This window comes from Lemur catta, chromosome 10 (genome assembly GCF_020740605.2).
Source record: "Lemur catta isolate mLemCat1 chromosome 10, mLemCat1.pri, whole genome shotgun sequence".
Lineage (NCBI taxonomy): Eukaryota > Metazoa > Chordata > Mammalia > Primates > Lemuridae > Lemur > Lemur catta.
This window is the reverse complement of record NC_059137.1, coordinates 60,416,830-60,422,829: the sequence shown is the minus strand read 5'-3', so window position 1 is coordinate 60,422,829 and position 6,000 is coordinate 60,416,830. Positions and strand designations below refer to the sequence as shown.

Sequence of the window (6,000 nt, the reverse complement as noted above, 5' to 3'; positions counted from 1 at the left end):
GAGACAAGAGTGTCCGAGAGGGGAGTCTCCGTGCGGAGGCAGCCCCGGCCTCCCCCGGTGCCCGGCTGTGCGCAAAGGGCGCTGGCCAGGCTGACTCATTCCCGGCCGCTTCCTCGGCGGGCGGCGGCCACACACACAAGCCCATCTAGGGCGGTCCGGGCCCAGCGTCGGCACCGAACCCCCGCGGGGCCCCGGCGCTTAGCGAGCAGCGGCCACCTCAACTTTCCTGCGCGCCGACGTCCGGGGCGGTCCGGGGAACCTTGGAGCGCGCCGGCCGGCATCCCGCGAGGCCACCGCCCTGCGCGGCCCACCCCGGCGGGCTCCGCGGCGCGCGCCGAGCGGCGCACGCGCAGTGCGGGGACGCGCGCCCGGCTCCGGCCCCCGCCCACAGGCCGCCAGAGCGTAGGCCAACCCGAGGCTGAGCCGGACGCAAATTGGGCGCCCGAGCTGGTGTCGCCCGCGGCGCTAAAAAGACCGTGTGTCCCGAGAGAGGGTGGAGACAACGGCCGTGACGGGCTTCCCGGCCGCCCGAAGTGGGAGCGGTGTGGGCTGCAGGAAGGAGAGAGGAAGAGGAGCCGAAGGGGGCGGCAGCGGCCGCCGCTAACGGCCTCCCTCGGCGCTGGCAGGCTGGGCCGGCACCCGGCTCGCTCGCGAGTTCGCGCCGCCGCCTGGGCCCCCCGGGCCGCCGGGCCCCTGGCCTCGGGCTCGCGGCGCGCTTCGGGGCGGAGGGCTGCCGCGGCGCCGCGAGAGGCCTGGTCCCCGCCGCCAAGGGATGTGAGTGGGAGCCCAGCCCGCGCGGGAGGGCCCCCGAGGCCCCAGCCTGGCGGACGCTCGGACCCGGGTCCGCCCCGGGGCTTCGCGGACCTTGACCCGCAGGAGGCGCCGGGTAGGAGCAGCTCCTGCGTGCTTAGGGGGGCCCCCTCGTCCCCTGAGCCGTGCGGCAGGTGGGTTTTATTGCTGCCGGGCCTGTGGGTGGGGGGCAGCAGTTGTCTCTCCACCCTTGCCACCTCCCGATCCCGCCTTCCTCTGCTAGTGGCAGTGAACTTTTCAGCTGGAGATCTTCCTGTTTAAGACAGTACCTGGAAGGAATGTCTTGCTGTTGGTGGTTGCATCCGTGTGTGCCTTATGATCCCTCCACCCCCTCATGCCTGTTAAAAATTTTCTAGACATCTAAACAGCCTAGAAAGGAGCATCTATTTCCCTTGGATTTCTGCGGGGTGGTAACTGCTGCTGCTTTTTTTAGGTCTCGGAAGCAGGCAACGGGAACAAGATGTGAATTGTTTGTCTTCTGCCGACAAAGAGGCCCTTCCTCCCCCTCCCGCGACGGTGGGTATGTCCTTTATCGCCGCGGTGAAGGCGAGGGTGTCGCGAGCTGAGTGCGCGCGTAGCAAGGTTGGAAGCGTGTGTAGGCAGGCAGGGCTCATTGTTGCTTACTTCTCTGAAAATGGCAGTGCTGAACTTTTAATGTTGGTCAGAGAGTAATTTGGGGGTGTTTATTGTTGCTCTTGGATCCTTTCAGAAACATCTCTCGTGGATTTTACAAATAACAGGGCTATGTAGAGGAAACTAAAATGTTGTCCGTTGCCCTTTCTCCTCAAGCGGCCAGAGATTCTTAAATCTTTCAAAGAGAAATGTTTCCAAGTAATAAGAGATACGTTTTGAGAAAACACGTTAGCTGTTCTTGCTGGGGTTTCTGCCACATTGGATGCTTCCTGGATGGTTTTATCTGCCTAAGCTTGCTGTGTCAGTTGAATTCACCCAGTTTGCTTTCCGGTGATTATTAATGTCAGGAGAAACTCCTTTTCTCTGAATGAAGGGGTAGGAGTGGCTAAGTATGTCAGAGAGGGAGGGCGAAATGTGAAGAAGGAAACTAGTAGTGGGAACAGGGGGATGATGATTGCTTTTGGTTTCATAATAGGTTTGTACAAGTGAGTTGTTGGGCTACTGCAAATACAGGATGAGTATCCCTTATCCGAAACGGTTGGGACCAGAAGTGTTTCGCATTTTTTCGGATTTTGGAATATTTCCATATACATAATGAGATAACTTGGGGATGGAACCCAAGTCTAAACAGGAAATTCATTTATTTCATATACATCTTATACACATAGCCTGAAAGTAATTTTATACAATACTTTTAATAACATTGTGTGAAGCAAAGTTTTTGTTAAGTGCTTATGTGTGGAATTTTCCACTTGTGGTGTCATGTTGGTGCTCAAAAGGTTTCAGATTTTGTAGCATTTCAGATTTTGGATTTTCGGATTTGGGATGCCCAATCTGTATTCTGACATAACACCCAACAGATTTGGAAATGAATAATCAACTTTTGGCCTCCCTTCCCACATTCACCTCACTTTTTAACCACTTTAAGTTTGAGAATGACTTGTTGTATGTGCACTTACCTGTTGGTGTGTAGCATATCTACAAACTAGATGTGTACAGCACTTGCCTTAATAGTACATGTATTCACCTGTACAGGAAAGCTGCAGTACAGGCTGGTGAGATGAACACACTATGCTTGTTTTTGCTCTAACTGAACGTGCTGTATTTTCAGTTTATAGTATGTTTTAGGGACTGGTTAAGGAATAGCTTGTTTCTTTAGTGCCTGTAGTGATTTGAGACATACGTCTTATGTATGGGAAGGAAATATGATGTCTTTAGACCTGGATATTGCTCAAAAGCGGGATGCTTTTGAGACAGAATAGGAAAGACTTTGGAGTGAGATCTGGGTTTGAATCATGGTGTTCTTGCCATCTGAGAGTTGTAGTATATAAAATCTCTTTAAGACTTACTTTTCTTGTAAGATCATTGTGAGAATTGAATAAGATGCATGCAAAGTAGTAAACTCCTTGGCTCTTATAAAAGTCTTGGCTATCATCATGGCTGGGAAGGCAGAAGAGATTCAGAGAAGGGCAAAATGACTCCACATAAGGTGATCTGCCAGTGACCAGTGTTTCTTCCTATTTAGTATAGGGAGAAAAAGGACTTTTAGGTCTTGAAGTGGCTAAAGGGTCTCACAGCCTTTCTATCTCCTTGAACCCCCATTGTGCTGCTCCTCCCAGCTATTGTGCTGCCCTCTTGTGGTTAACGGTGCTAAGAACTTTGTTTTGCTCCTCCCCCATTACTTTTTCCTTCCCTTTTTAGCCCCTTTTCTTAGCTTCCAGTTTCCTAAACTGTGTGCTGAGGTGCCCAGAGCCCCTTGGGCTTAAACTATTAGTTTGAGGTAATTTATGGTTTCAACGTTAGATACCTACATCGCTTTCTACAATATCATGTCTTTGTAAAGCTGCATTTTCAGAGGTTGCTCTGCTAAAAAGCAACTACTATGTGAAAATGTATGTGGAACAGTAAATAAGGTTGTGGTAGTGTCCAGTTTGATTCCAAGATTTGATAAGTTGTACAGTGGCTAACAGACACTAAGTTGTAAGGACATTAATACTAAGTTGTTTGAACCTGCCTACTTAAGTATTTCTTTTGGCCTAGAGGTGTCATAAAAAAATTACTAACACTCTAAGGGCTTCTCTATATGGAGGCAGTTTGGGAACTTCTGCCTTAGCTTTTGATTGTTGCTTTTCTGATAAAATTATTCATACAAAGCTGATATCAACTGATCATGGCTTAATATATTATTTCTTTTCCTATTTAGTATCTTTATAATTTTTGTCCAGTTCTTTTATTTTAAAACTAATCTTACTTGTCATTCTGCTAACTTCCTGGCTTTTCCAATGCTGATCTTCTCCTCTTGTTTCTGATCCTCTCCTTAAGCTCAACTTGCTCCAAATGAAAAGCGTCATTTTATATCCCTTAATTTCCTTCTCTCCTGATCATGTAAGCTTTAAATTAGGCATCATCTTTAAACTACCTCTTTCATTTGCCTTTTATTAGCCCATTCAACATGGGCATATTTGTTTGGTCTCTCATATCTCTGTTTTCTTTCCTTTAACTCCTGAACCTCAGGACTCATTTCCTGAGCCTGAATATTGAAAGTAATATCAACCTCTCAGAATCCAGTGTGTCTTCTTTCTATTTATCCTCAATACAGATGCTACTCTAATATTCCTTATTGTAGTATTCCCTTGCCCCCAAATCTTCAGTGGCTTATTATTTTCCATCTATTAAATTTTCCTGGCTGTCAGTATGCTCTTAGTATCAATCCATGGCCTATTTATTCAGTTTTTTGTCTAGGGCTTCTGAACAAATATTTTCTGCTATTGTCTTATTGGCTGATTTCCACACTTTCCAATAACAAGCTGTGCTTATTTTATACTTAACTTTTGCTCATGTTCTCCATCCCTCTTTTTTACTCTTTATATTTCTGTAGCTCTTTCATCTTAGAACGTCTTCACATAGTTTAATTATGTGCCATGCTTGGTTGTTTGATAGTATTTTCCTACTGTTAGTCATATCTTTTCAAGTTGATTGTGTATGCTTTAAGGAAAATACCTAAGATTAACACATTGACCGCCATGTGAGTTGTATTTAACTCAGGCTAGTTTTGAGCCTGGGGCCTTGTGAAGCAAAACCCTGCAGTTGGTTTGTGAAAATCTTACTTGTTGATGCTCTTATTGTTACAATTAATGTTGACAATTTAATTCTAAAAACATGGATTGTGTTGCTTATAACAGAAAACAATAAAAAATAACAAATTAGAAAGGGTCGTTTGTTTTAATAAAACACTATGGCCCCAGGGAAAAAATTTTTTTTTCTAGTGTGGCAGGCAGTCAATGTGTTAAATAAAATACATACACTGTGTGGACCACATGAGCAGCATTCAATAAATACATGTTGATTGTGTATTAAAAAGCAATTTTAGTCACCAAACATTTATCAACACCTACAATGTAAAAGTCACTTTGCTATGTCCAAAAGAGATATAAAAAATTTAAAATAGCTTCTTTTCCTTGAGAACTTACAGTATAATTGGGCAGATAAGATAAATAATGAAAGTTATGGATATTTGAGACCACTTATAGTTGCGGTGTGCAGAGAAGGCTGCAGAGAGAAGGTAGAATCAAAACTAGACAGTATTTGATTTTTGCATAAGAGGAAGGAACTTGGAGGTAAACAGGCAAAATATACTTGATATGTTCAGAGAACAGTACATAAGACAACTTGACTGAAATGAAGATTTGTGTGACAGAATAGTAAGAAATCAAGTTAAAAATGTAGATTGGAATTAGATTATGGATGGCTTTAAGTGCTAGGATGAAAAGAATGTACTTAAAATTCTTTTAAAACTTTTAATTTTATAATTTTTTAAGATTTTTAATTAATATAGGTACGTAATAGTTATAGATCTTTATAAGGTACATGTGACATTTTGACACAGGCATACAACCTGAATTAATCAGATTAGGGCAATTGGGGTGTCTATCACCTCAGACATTTATCATTTCTTTGTGTTAGGAACATCCTAGTTCCACTTTTTAAGTTATTTTAAAGAATACCCTAACTTATTTTTGATTATAGTCACTTTGTTGTGCTGTCAAATATTGTTCATTCTGTCTAACTATCTAATTGTATTTTTGCACCCATTAACCATTCCCACTTTATCCTCCCCTCACTGCTACCCTTGCCAGCCTCTGGTAATCATCATTCTACTCTCTGTCATCATGAGATCAATTGTTTTTAATATTTAGCTCCCACGTATGAGTGAGAACATATGAGATTTGTCTTTCTGTGCTTGGCTTGTTTCACTTAACAACATAATGTTCTCCATTTCCATCCATGTTGTTGCAAATGGCAGGATTTCATTTTTTTATGTGTATAATATTTTGTGTATAATATTCGATTGTGTATATGTACCATAACTTCTTATCCATTCATCTGTTGATGGACACTTAGGTTGATTCTAAATCTTGGCTATTGTGAATAGTGCTACAGTAAACGGAGGAGTGCAGATATCTTTTCGATATACTGAATTCCCATCCTTTGGATAGATACCCAGCACTGGGATTGCTCGGTCATATGGTAGCTCTATTTTCAGTTTTTTGAGGAACT

General features: G+C 44.1%; 1 protein-coding gene across 2 annotated transcripts in view; it reads left to right on the top strand.

The window, feature by feature from the left end:
• Positions 1 to 398: 398 nt before the first annotated feature.
• JAK2 (Janus kinase 2) overlaps positions 399 to 6,000 on the top strand; it is a 102,783-nt gene continuing 97,181 nt past the window's right edge. The window contains exons 1-2 of one of the 2 annotated variants that reach the window (XM_045563889.1): positions 399 to 944; positions 1,244 to 1,326. The gene's annotated coding sequence lies outside the window, so the exon portion shown is untranslated. Of the gene's footprint in view, positions 945 to 1,243; positions 1,331 to 6,000 lie in introns of both variants that reach the window. The other variant, XM_045563890.1, reaches the window with a different exon arrangement.